Here is a 13,980-nt window from a genome sequence, read left to right on the forward strand (position 1 = left end):
GTACAACAGGGTAAATATTGGGCAAAACAATCTATGATCTGTTTCAGATCAACTAAAAAATTACAGTCCCAACACAGAAGTATGATTAATGGTTGAAGACCTGAAAATTCTTACTACCTGATTTGAGTAATGCACACTATAAACATGTTTTGAATAACCAGTGTGGCCCATAAATATGTACAACTTTAAATCAAGACTACAGGTTGTATATCCTTTATTCAAAATGTTTGGAGCCAAGCTGGGTGCCAGTGGCTCACACCTGTAATCCTAGCTACTCAGGAGGCTGAGATCTGACGATCCCAGTTCAAAGCCAGCCAGGGCAAGAAAGTCTGTGTGACTCTCATCTCCAATTAACCCCAGAAAACTGGAGTCACGTTGTGGCTCCAGTGGTAGAGGACTAGCCTTGAGCTGAAGAGCTCAGGGACAGTGTCCAGACCAGGAGTTCAAGCCCTATGACCAACCCCCCCCCCCAAAAAAAATGTTTGGAGCTAGAAGTGTTTCAGATTTTGGACATTTTTGGAGGCTGGAATATATGTATATATAAGATACCTTGGGGATAGGACCCAACTCCAAACACAAAATTCATTATGCTTCATATACACTTTATATACCTAGTCAAAAAATATTATTATTATTATTATTGCCAGTCCTGGGGCTTGAACTTAGGGTCTAGGCACTCCCTAAGCTTCTTTTGCTCAAGACTAGCTCTTACCACTTGAGCCACAGGGCCACTTCTGGGTTTTTCTGTTTATATGATACTGAGGAATCGAACCCAGGGCTGCTTGCATGCTAGACAAAAACTCTACCACTAAGCCACCTTCTCAGCACAGAGGTATCAATATAGTTTTGTTTGTTTGTTTTTGATTTGGTGGTTGTGGGGCTTAAACTCAGGACCTGGGCTCTGTCCCTGAGTTCTTTTGCTCAAATCTAGTGCTCTATCACTTTGAGCCACAGCTTCACTTCCCTGAAGATTATTTTATACACTAATTTTGTGCACAAAAATGTTTTTCATGCTGTAGAATTTTCTACTTGTGGCATCAGCCCTCAACAAGTTTCAGATTTAAAAGTTCAAGTAAAGGGTGAAAAAGTTTCACAATAGTGCAATTATGTGTGAAGACAGCATAGGGAATCTCAATGAGAGCTGTTGTACAGGATTCAGAGAGAATGAGGGAAGAAAAAGCAAAAGACAGGAGGTTATTCTGAGAAAAGTCAATATTTGTCTGAAAGGCTAAAGTATACTCCATTTGTTTAATTAACATTCACAAAAACTTCTAAGAGAGGAGTAAAATGGGCATGTATGTGAGGAAGAGAGGAGTGGGAAGGGCTAATGAAGACAGCGAATGAGGAAGTGGAAGCAGCCAAGCGCTGAGGGCTCACGCCTGCAATCCTAGCTACTTAGGAGGCTGAGATACGAGGATGAGGTATGGTTTGAAGCCAGCCTGGGCAGAAAAGTCGGTGAGACTCTGATTTTTTTTGGGTCCGGTCGTGGGGCCTGAACTCTGGGCCTGGGTGTTGTCCCTCAGCTCTTCAGCTCAAGGCTAGCGCTCTACCACTTGAGCCATAGCGCCACTTCCGGCTTTTTTCTTTTTGCTTATGTGGTGCTGGGGAATCGCACCCAGGGCCTCATGCATGCAAGGCAAGCGCTCTACCACTGAGCCACCTTCACAGCCCAAGTCTGTGAGACTCTTAACCAGAAGAAAGCTAGAAGTAGAGGTACATGTAGATCAAGTGATAAAGCACCAGTCTTGAGCAAAAAAGCCAAGCTAGCAATCAAGGCCCAAATGTGCGCACACACACACACACACACACACACACACACACACACACACACACAGTGGAAATGGTTTATTTTGCATGTATGAAGATAGAACAGTGAAACCCGTTGAAATTGTTAAGAGAGGAGAATAATACAGGCGCAGAGGCTGATCAGGATCCATTGTGTATATGTGCAGAAAAGTCACCATGAAACCATCTTGTACAAAATGTATGCTAATGAAAACTCATTTGACTTGTATCAAGCATGACATAATGTAGGAAAAAAGAAAGGTTCAAATACCAAATAAGATTAATTTTCAGTTGAAAAATAAAATGTGACCAAGGTGCTATTATAATATTTTTAGTCTGAATGTAAGCTACACACACTTACATTTTAGTGATTTTCTGAAATCTGCACTGAAGGTTCAAACACATAGGTGGAGGTCCTTGCTTCATCGCCTGAAAACAAATAAACACCTTCATTTTTGGGTGTGTGGGTTTTTTTTTGCTTTGTTTTACAGTTTCTTTGGCTGGTCGTGGGGCTTGAACTCAGGCCTGAGTGCTTCCCTGAGCTTTTATGCTTAAGGCTACGGCTCTACCAGTAGAGTCACAGCTCCATTTCTGGCTTTTTGGTCGTTAATTGGAGATAAGAGTGTCATAGACTTTCCTCACATTTCAGCCTCCTTAGCAGCTAAGATTACAGGCATGAGCCACTGGTGTCCAGCTGAACACCTTCACTTAATAAAACTCATTAGTCTGGTATGTATCGAACTGTTAACATGCAATCTCTACTACTAAACAGAAGTTTCCATGCCAAACCGCCAAAGCCTAGAGTCTCTACATAAGACATGAGATGAGGGAGACACGGCGGCCCAGGCCACTACACTTCCTGAATCAACCCTGCTGGAGAGCTGTAGAATTACTCTGTGATTGTTTTGTTTTGTTTGTTTGTTTTCATTTTTATTTTTGGTCAGTTCTGGGGCTTAAAGTCAGGGCCTGGGTGCTATCCCTGAGCTCTTTGCACTCAAGACTAGCATTGTACCACTTTGAGCTTTCTGGTAGTTAATTGGAGATAAGAGACTCATGACTTTTCTGCCCAGGCTGGATGTGAACTGTGATCCTCAGATCTCAGCTTCCTGAGTTGCTAGGATTATAGGTGCAAGCTACCAGTGCCCTGCTCTGTAACCCACCCACACCCCCACACCTGCCATTTTTGTGCCAATACTGGGGCTTGAACTCAGGACCTCACACTCTTACTTGGCTTCTTCACTCAAGCCTGGGACCACTTGAGCCACAGTTCCACTTACAGTTTTTTTCTGGTTCATTGGAGACAAGGGTTTCATGGACTTTCCTGCATGGGCTGGCTTTTAACTATGATCCTCAGCTCTCAACTTCCTGAGTAGCTAAGAATATAGGCCTGAGCCATTGATATCTAGCTTTGTGGCAAGCATCCCTCCTGAGATGCCCCTACCCAGTCCCTCAGTGGCCTCTGCCTCTGCCTGTGAAGTTCTGCTTCCCACACCCAGTGCTCACCGCCATGCCTTGGCCCGCAGCTATCCAGGAGCGAGGGACGAGCCCACCTGCCAGCTGGATTTCAGCAGGGTGGCCACGGTGGCACCGGCCCCAAAGGACTGTACATCTCTTCCTAATTCCCCCAAACCGCTCATGCACAGTCCTGCACACCTGTAACAATGCCTCTTGTGAGTCATAGCTGAGCCACACCCTCCTGGGGCACCCTTACCTCCTTTCACAAGCCTAAAACTCTATTCCTAGTGCAATTCAACACATACACACACACACACACACACACACACACACACACACAACATGGGAAAGAATTGGTGGTGGGAGTCCTCTTTCCTCCATGGTTTGGTCTTTAAATATGGGCTGAGGAAAGATAAGTTGAGAGGAGAAAGAATGCAGTTTCTATTGCACCTCAGATTTTCATTTTTAATCTTCTCCTTTACATATCTTGCTCCACAGATATCTAAATATTAATTCTCCCCATGAGCTTTCCCCCAGCAAGCTACATTATTTTAGTCATCAACAAGCATTTCACAAATACACATACCATTAACCAAAATATTGTTGTAGGTTAGCACTATAACATCGCAAGTTAGATTGAGGAGCATTTGCATGATGTTCTCTTATATATGGAAGCAGTAAAATTGCACTAATGTGACATTAGAGGAAATGGCTCATCCTATATAAATAAGTTTTCTAGATAAATGAAAACAATCTTTATAATCACGAAATGGTCCATTTAATTAGCTTTTACCTTTTGTGATGGAGGTCTTATGTTCTGAAATAATAAAGCCATACTTATATAATTGAAAGTCTAGAGATGTATTTCTGAAATACAGATGATAGATAAATAACTACCTTTTTGGACAATAAAAAATCAAATATGCCAGTTACCTGTGATTTATATCTATAATCCTAGCTACTCAAGATGCTGAGATTTTAGGATAGCATTCAAAGCCAGCCCAGGCAGAAGAAAGTCCATGAGACATTTACTTATCTCCAATTAGCCAGCAAAAAGCTAGAAGTGGAACTGTGGCTCAGTGTGGTAGAGCACCAGCCTTGAACACTTTGGGACAGCACCCTGATACAGAGCTCAAGCCCCAGGACTGGTACACACACACACACACACACACACACACACACACACACACACACGGATTAAGATATTTAAACTTTTAATTGTATCTCTCATTGAAATAGGTCGTTGCTGCCTGGTTCCTCTAACCCTAGCTACTCAGGAGGCTGAGATTTTAGGATTTTTAGGATTGCTAGCTGGAGCAGACAAACTACAGAGACTCTTTTTTTGTTGTTGTTTTTCTGTCACAGGGCTTGAACTCTGGGGCTGGGCGCTGTCCCTGAGCTCTTCAGCTCAAGGCAAGCGCTCTACCACTTGAACCACAGCGCCACTTCCACTACAGAGACTCTTAACTCCAACTAACCAACAAAGAGCCAGAAGTAGAGCTGTTGCTCTCAAGAAGTAGAACATAAGACTTGAATGATAAAGCGAAGGCAGGAAATGAGGCCCTGATTTCAAGCCTCACTATTAACACACACACACACACACACACAGAGTCAGTGATATAGTTCGTTTGTTTTTTTGGTTTTTTTTTTTGGGGGTCCGGTCATGGGACCTGAACTCTGGACCTGGGCGCTGTCCCTCAGCTCTTCAGCTCAAGGCTAGTGCTCTACCACTTGAGCCACAGCGCCACTTCCGGCTTTTTTCTTTTTGCTTATGTGGTGCTGAGGAATCAAACCCAGGGCCTCAGGCATGCAAGGCAAGCGCTCTACCACTGAGCCACCTTCCCAGCCTCATCAGTGATATAGTTTGAGTATAGTTTATCCTCCACCAAAACGCATATTGAAATATGTTCCCTATAATTGAGTCAGAGAGCGCCACTCTCATGAGCTCTCTTTCTCCCAAGACTGGGTTAGGTGCCTCAAGATAATGAGATCTTACAGAAGTAACTCTGGTCTCTGCCACAACAGCAGGCTGTTATAAAGCCAGGTTACCCTGGTGTTTTTCTTCTGCATGGGGTCTGACTATGTGATACCATCCACCTTGAAAAATAAAAGGGATGTACAAATATCTCTTCAAAATTCTGCTTTCAGTTCTTTGAGGTGTCTTATCCAAAAGTGGAATTACCCAATCATATAGTCATTCTTTTTGTGAGAAAGTGGAATGCTACTGGGCCTAGAACTCAGGGCCTCGGTGCTATTCCTTAGCTTTTGCTCAAGGCTGGCACTCTACCATTTGAACCACAGCTCTACTGACAGCTTTTAAAAAATATATTGTTATTATAAAGGTGATGTATAGAGGGAGGGGTTACAGATATGTAACTTAAGAGTACGTATGGACAATGTCATCTCTTCCCTCACTCTCTTCCAATCACTTCCAGCTTTAGTGGTTAATTGGAGACAAGAGTCTCATAGACTTTCCTGCCCAGGCTAGTTTAGAGCCATAGTCTTTTATCTCAGCCCCTTGCATAACTAGGATTAAAGGAAAGAGCCACCAATGCCTAGCTAACTATCTTAATTCCAAAAGAGCATATTAATTAAAATATTTATTTATTTGTGTTTGTGTCAGTACTGGGCCTTTGCTTTTGCTTGGATTTTTCACTCAAGGCTAGTGCTCTACCACTTGACCCTCCACTTCCATAATTCAAAATTAAGACTTAAAACAGACCAAATAGAAAAATAGAAACTTGGGCTGGAATGTGGCTTAGTGGTAGAGTGCTTGCCTAGCATGCATAAAGCCCTGGGTTCAATTCCTCAGTACCACATCAATAGAAAAAGCCAGAAGTGTCGCTATGGCTCAAGTGGTAGAGCGCTAGCCTTGAGCAAAAGAAGCTCAGGGACAGCACCCAGGCCCAGAGTTCATGCCCAGGACTGGCAAAAAAGCTAAGGGACAGTGCCCAGTCTTGAGTTCAAGCCTCAGTACTGGCACACACACACAAAGAATCCAGGAGATTGAAACCTCCACCTAGAAACTAGGCCTCAGATGTGTAAATCACAGTAGAAAACAAAAATCACAAAATTAATAAAGAAACAAGGCAACATGTTTAAAAAGAATAGAAAAGAAAAATAGAAACTTGATCTTCAGTCCACAGCAAATTCCTCAGGAAATTAACTTCTAATCCACAATAAGGAACCCAGGAAGCCAACTTGCATAAATCAGGATGTAGAAAGCCAGGTTGCTATGTGATAATCTAGAAGGCTAAAGAATAACTTCTGTAACAGTCATGATGTGAATAATAATTGACAGTTTCCCTCATTTACTTATTTATTTATTTATTTTTGCCAGTCCTGGGGCTTGAACTCAAGGCCTGGGCACTATGCCTGAGCTTCTTTCCTTAAGGTTAGCACTCTACTACTTGAGCCACAGCATCACTTCTGGGTTTTTGTTAATGTGGTACTGAGGAATCGAACCCAGGGCTTCATGTATGCTAGGCAAGCACTCTACCACTAAGCCACATTCCCAGCTCAGTTTCGTAATTTCTTTCTCTGCTTCTAATTTTGAAACTATCAGAAAATGCCAAATATCCATCTCAATTGATCACATCTAATGTTATGTTTCTACAGATTGCCGTGTTATTAGCCTCTATCTGCACCTACCTGTAGCTTTCCCTTTTTCTCCCAGTAAAATTTCTTGCCCAACAAACTTTTTGAAAATAATCCCCAAGGCACAGTAGCTAGGAGAGAGACTTGATAAATGGGGTTATATAAAAATGAAAAGTTTCTGCACAGCAAAGAATTTAGTTTCTAAACTAGACAGACAGCAACAGACTGGGAGAAGATCTCTACCAGCAATCCACCCGACAAAGGCCTAATATCCAAAATATACAGGGAGCCCAAAAAATCAATCCCACCCAAAGCTAATGAACCAATCACCAAAATGGGCAAAAGAACTAAGGAAACACCTCTCAGAAGAAGAGGTAAAAATGGCAAAGAAACACATGAGGAAATACTCATTATCCTTGGCCATAAAGGAAATATGAATCAAAACAACTCTGAGATTTCACCTTACCTCATTAGATTGGCTAATATTGTGAATTTGAACAACAAATGCTGGTAGGGATGTGGGATAAAGGAACCCTACTGCACTGCTGGTAGGAATGTAAGCTAAAACAATCACTCTGACACCAGAGTGGAAATTCCTCAAAAAACTAAACATAACCTTCCCTATAGCCCAGCCATACTACTTCTGGACATCTATCCAGAACATCATGAGCCAGGATACTGCAAAGAGACTTGCACATCCATGTTCACTGCTGCCCTAGTCACCATATCGAAGTTGTGGAAACAGCCAGATGCACTACAATAGATGAGTGGATCAAAAAAATGTGGTACCTGTACACAGTGGAATAATACATCATTCACAGGGAAATGGACGGACCTAGAACAATTCCTGTTAAATGAAGTAAGACAAGCTCAGAGAGACAACCAGCACATGAGTTCTCTCGTAAGCAGAGGCTAGGTCTAAAATACATGGGGATCTGATAAGTTATTCAGGACTCTAGGCATTGACACACAGTGAGACCAAAGGAGGATAATTTTAGGAGAGGAACACAAGGGCACAATGTGCATATTTATCAAAATGAACTCCAGGAAATGGAAACTCCAAGAAATGCTGTTTTTGTTTTCTTTTTGTCTTGTTTGTTCATTTATCTGTTTGGGGGGGGGGGGCACAGAAATTAGAGGGCCAAATGCAGCAGTGGTACTCAGTAGATGTATTTAAAAATGAACTATACAACTTGTGGATGAGAATGGGAGGGAAAAACTGGGAGAGAGTGAAGGAAGGTGACATTGTCCAAAAAGTAATGTACATCACCTTTATAATAACAATAAAAAAAATTTAAAATAGTAGCTGCCAAATTGTAAAGACTTCCAAGAACTGTTTCAATGGATTAGCCATTGAGAGACTACTGTCCATACCCACTGCCAGCCACTTCTACCCCACATAGCCACCACGTCCCCAGCAGATCTGAGATTCATCTTGAACTAAATAGGACTGCAGCTATGAAAGTTCAAGATTTTTAACAATGGAAGGTCACTTTTGAACAATTCTTTTAGAAAAGTTCCTTCGCTATTTAGGCTTCTGGCTGAGTGAATCTACCATAGTTCCTTCAGGCCTGGAAAAATGTTTTGTTTTTGTTCCAGTCCTAAGACTTGAACTCCAGGCCTGGGCACAGTCTCTGAGGTTTTTTGCTCAAGACTAGTGCTTTACCACCTAAGCCAAAGCACAACTTCCAGCTTTTTTTTTTTTTTTTTGGTGCTTGATTGGAGATAAGAGTCTCACTGACTTTCCTGCTCAGGCTGGCTTTGAACAGTGAGCCACCAGAGCCTGGCTGTTTTCCTTTTCTTTGCAGAGGACTGGAGTAGCACAAGGTCTGCAGTACAAATAGTAGGAGCATACACACCCTCAGAAATTACATGCCAAGAGCTTAGGAACTAGTTTTGTATGCTTGGTCTGAATAACTACTGCCTAACCATGAGGCCTAAGAAAGTACTCAGTAGAGCCAAGTGAATGCGGAGCAGCAGTCATCATTATAATGGATACTTGTTTCTGTTTTTGTTTATTACTTTGCTTGTATTTTGCAATACTGGGATTTGAACTCAAGGCCTCCTGCTTGTTAGGCAGGTACCACCCAAGCATGGCTCCAACCTTAGTTTTCTTTAGTTAGTTTGGACAGGGTCTCATATTTTTCCCTAGGGCTGGCCCTGGGCCACAATTCTTCTACTTATGCCTACCACCTAGTTAGAATTATAGATATGTACCACTACCCTGTTGGGTTTATTACTTCAGTTGGAATCTTGCTTGGGCCTCCAACTGTAAACCTCTAAGTTCTACCTCACAAAGTATGTGCTTTTCTCCTTGTACCACCAAGCATGTGGGTTATAATTCTTTGTGGGGTTTTTTTTGTTGTTTGTTTTGTTTTTGTCAGTCATAGGGCTTGAACTCTGGGCCTGGGCGCTGTCCCTGAGCTCTTTAGTTCAAGGCTAGGCCACAGTGCCACTTCCAGTTTTCTGGTGGTTTATTGGAGATAAGAGTCTCACGGCCTTTCCTGCCTGAACTGGCTTTGAACTGCGATCCTCAGATCTCAGCCTCCTGAGTAACTAGGACTACAGGCATGAGCCACTGGTGGTTATAATTCTTATGACAGGAAGACAAAGAGGCAATCTACTCTTTGCTTTTGAGAATTTATAAAATCATAGGTTTGTAAAATAGGCTCCCCCCTCCCCCAGTAGATGGTGGGTTTGAACTCAGAGTCTGAGCACTATCCTTGAGCTTTTTTGCTCAAGACTAGTGCTCTACCACTCTGAGTCACATCTCCACTTTCCAGTTTTCTGGCAGTTAATTGGAGATAAGAGTCTTATATGGACTTTCCTGCCTGGGCTGGCTTCAAACCACAATCCTCAGATCTCAGCCTCCTGAGTAGTTAGGATTTACAGGCTTGAGCCACCAGTGCCCTGCTGAAAAATAGGCTTTTAATGAAAAAGAATTTTCTAAATTCCAAGTGTTTCTGTGAAGAATAAACTTTTTTTCCTCCTTGTACTTGGGCTTGCACTCAGGGCCTCTATCTCTGCTTTTTACTTACCACTTGAGCCACACTCCCACTTCCAACTTTTTAGTGGTTAATTGGAAAGAAGAGTCTCACAGACTGTCCTGCCCAGGCTGGCTTTGAACATAATCCTCAGATCTCACCCTTAAGTAGCTAGGCCTATATATACGAGCCTCTAGGTCATGGCTTTATAATGACAAATTTTTAATCAATAAAAGACCTGGAAAGTTGAAAAGCTAAAAATAAAACAGAAATTTACTTTAAACAATAATGTAAGAAAATCTCTTTACATAAAAGAAAATCTGAATTTTCAGGTGTGGGAGGGGAAGTAGAAGTAGCAGCAGCAGCGAAGGTGTTCTCATTTTCCCTTTCTAGTCAAAGCTGTTTGAGAAAATCAAGAGCTTGTTGTCAATGAAGAGGAGAGAAGCATTGGGCTGGGAAGGTGGTTCAGTGGTAGAGCGCTTGCTTTGCATGCCTGAGGCCCTGGGTTCCATTCCTCAGCACCACATAAGCAAAAAGAAAAAAGCCGGAAGTGGCTGCTGTGGCTCAAGTAGTAGAGTGCTACCCTTGAGCTGAAGAGCTGAGGGACAGCACGCAGGCCCAGAGTTCAGGCCCCACAACTGGACCCCCCCCCAAAAAAACACAAAACCAAGAGGAGAGAAGAGAAGCAGGTTTTTCTGGATAATTGCTACCCAGTTTTTCCTGCTTTTTTTGCATAGATTCACTAGAACACTGTTCAAATTACATTCTTGTTTACCATTTTAAGTCCAATGCATTATATAATCAATCTTCAAATTCATCAGGTATTTCCTGAGTGTTTACTCAGTCCCCATTTCTACCTGTGGACAAATAGAAAAGGATGAACACAACGCACATATTGTTTGCTACGTTTTTAGTGTTACTATTCTTTTTTTTTTTTTTTTGCTGGTTGTGGATCTTAAACTCATGGCATGTATACTGTCCCTGAGACTTTTTGCTCAAGGCCAGTGCTCTACCATTTAAGCCACAGTTCAGCTTCCAGCTTTTTGGTAGTTAATTGAAGATAAGAATCTCACAGTCTTTCCTGCCCAGACTGGCTTCAAACCATGATTCTCAGATCTCAGCCTTCTGAGAAGCTAGGATCGCAATTGTGGCCACCAGTGCTAGGCTGATAATTGTTACTTAACATTATAGAAAGAAAGAGAGAGCCAGGCGCTGGTGGCTCACGCCTATAATTCTAACTACTCAGGAGGCTGAGAGATGAGAATCACAGTTCAAAGCCAGCTCGAGTAGGAAAGGCTGTGAGACTCTTATCTCCAATAAACCACCAGAAAACTGGAAGTGGTGCTGTGGCTCAAGTGGTAGAGTGCTAGCCTTGAGCTGAAGAGCTGAGGAACAGAACCTAGGCCCAGAGTTCAAGCCCCACAACCAACCAAAGGGGGGGGGGGGGGAAGGAGGGAAGGAGGGAGGGAGGGAGGGAAGGAAGGAAGGAAGGAAGGAAAGAAGGAAGGTAGGAAGGAGAAAATAAAAGCCAGGAACTGGTGGTTCATGCTTATAATCCTAGCTATTTGGGAGGGAAAATTTGGGAGGACCATGGTTCAAGGCCATCTTGGCATAAACAGGAATCACCATCTCACTCAATAGGTGGACACAGTGGCCCGAGTCTCATCTGTGTTTCATGGGAAGTATAAACAGATGGATCTCAGAGGGGCTGCTCAAGAAACAGGAGTTCTGCTTTTAGCAAGTGGAAGGCCCCAAGTTTGACCCCCCCCCCCCAAAAAAAACTACCAAAGTAGAACAAATAAAATTTTTTTTTCATTTTTTTGTTATAATTACTTTTCATACAGGGTTCATTTTGAATCTTTGTCTAAGACAAAGGAACCCCCCCTCCCCTCCCCCCCTACACACACACACACACACACACACACACACACACACACACACACACGATGTCATTTTAGTTTCTTTATTAGTTTAGCTCCCTCTAGAGGTCAGCTTGCACATTTTTAGTAGGTTTGAGATTACATTCTTGATTGGCTTCCTTCTAAAACACAAAATACATGAAACAGCCTTTTTTCACAGGGAGACACCGGGAAAATGAATGAGAGTGCTAAATCAAATCTATCTTTTAGGAAACATTATATTTAATCTTTTTTGAGTGGTGGTGGGAGGAGCCGTCAGGCTGGCCTCAAACTTTGGTCCTCCTGACCTCGGCCTCTTGACTGACTAGGATTACAGATATGTGCCACTAGGGGCTGGGAAGGTGGCTCAGTGGTAGAGCGCTTGCCTTGCATGCATGAGGCCCTGCATGCATGAGGCCCTGGGTTTGATTCCTCAGCACCATGTAAGCAAAAAGAAAAAAGCCAGAAGTGGCACTGTGGCTCAAGTGGTAGAGCGCTAGCCTTGAGCTGAAGAGCTGAGGGACAGTGCCCAGGCCCAGAGTTCAGGCCCCACGACCGGACTCCAAAAAAAAAAAAAAAAAAGATATGTGCCACTAAACCAACATTTACTCATTTTTGTTGTTGTTTAGCACTGGGATTAGAACTCAGCTAATGCTCTGCCTCTTTTTTTTTTTTTTTTTTGGGGGGGGGGGTCCAGTCGTGGGGCCTGAACTCCGGGCCTGGGCGCTGTCCCTCAGCTCTTCAGCTCAAGGCTAGCACTCTACCACTTGAGCCACAGTGCCACCTCCGGCTTTTTTCTTTTTGCTTATGTGGTGCTGAGGAATCGAACCCAGGGCCTTGAGCATGCAAGGCAAGTGCTCTACCACTGAGCCACCTTCCCAGACCCTTGCTCTGCCTCTTAAACCACATCTCTATCTTAGCTGTTTGCTGTTTACTTTGGAGATGGAGTCTTGAGTACTTTTGGTGCCTCCACCGGCTTCAAACCTTGCTTCTCCAGATCTCAGCCTCCTGAGTAGTTAGGCCTAAGATGAGAACAACCAATGAGAACAGAAAAAGAACCTAGCTAAGTAATCAGAGTGAATGTCCCCATCCCAAAGAAGTTCTTCAACTCTCTCTCTCTGGCCTTGAGTGATCCTATGTGCCAGCTCCAGACATCACATCACTGTGGAAGCCCCTGGGTATCATGCCATTGTCCCTGGAAGACTTGCCCATGAGCAATGGACATGACTGGCCACCACATGTGTGTGTCAAATTGGGCATCCAATCAGAGGGGTTAAAGGACACATGACAAACTTGTGCAGGTTGTACAGTGCCACTGATTGGGTCTGTGGACTGATATGGCCCATAGGCTATCCAATGATGTTGAGAGTCACATAGCTCTCTCCTAGAGGTATCTTTCTAAATCCCACATAATGCACCATAGGCAATTGCCCAACCTTAGGACCCCTCTTTTCTAGTGGAACCTCTGCTTACCTTTTTCTTCAATAAATCCCTGCCATTTACTCCTTCCTCTGTGTCCATGGACTCATTATATGAGACCATAGAGACAAAGGGCCTGATCTACATACTAGTAGGGTTCTGGGTTGGGTTTTGTTTTTTGTTTTTTGTTTGTTTTGTATAACTGGCACCTGGGTTTAATGTCTTAATGACTAAGGTTTGTATATACGGCCACTGGATTTAACAAATAAAAATATAGGATACTCAATAAAATTTAAATTTCAGATAAAGACACAAATGATTTTCTACTATCAGTATGACCAAACACATTAATATGGAAACTCCATACATTTGTATACTGTTTCATATATTACTTAATGAATGAGGATACTAAGGTGAGGATCAGAACTCTTAACTCCAAACTAATTTTTTTTTTTGTCAGTCATGGGGCTTCAACTCTGGGTCCGAGCACTGTCTCTGAGCTCTTCAGCTCAAGGCTAGTGCTCTACCATTTTGAGCCACAGCGCCACTTCCAGTTTTCTGGTGGTTTATTGGAATCTCACAGACTTTCTTCCCTGGGCTGGCTTTGAACCACAATCCTCAGATCTCAGCCTCCTGAGTAGCTAGGATGAGAGGTACAAGCCACCAGCACCCAGCTCCAAACTACTCTTAAATCACATGACCAAGTCCTGCTCTTGTTTTTTGCTATAGGAGTTTCTCTAAGTTCCTAAAGATGTCAAATCTGTGTCTGACCAGACCACATTTGAACACTGAGACACTTCACGATCACATCACCAGATAAGAGGATCCAACATTTGCACACC

Source organism: Dipodomys spectabilis, unplaced genomic scaffold (genome assembly GCF_019054845.1).
Source record: "Dipodomys spectabilis isolate Male_0828 unplaced genomic scaffold, ASM1905484v1 ptg000096l, whole genome shotgun sequence".
In the NCBI taxonomy this organism is placed as follows: domain Eukaryota; kingdom Metazoa; phylum Chordata; class Mammalia; order Rodentia; family Heteromyidae; genus Dipodomys; species Dipodomys spectabilis.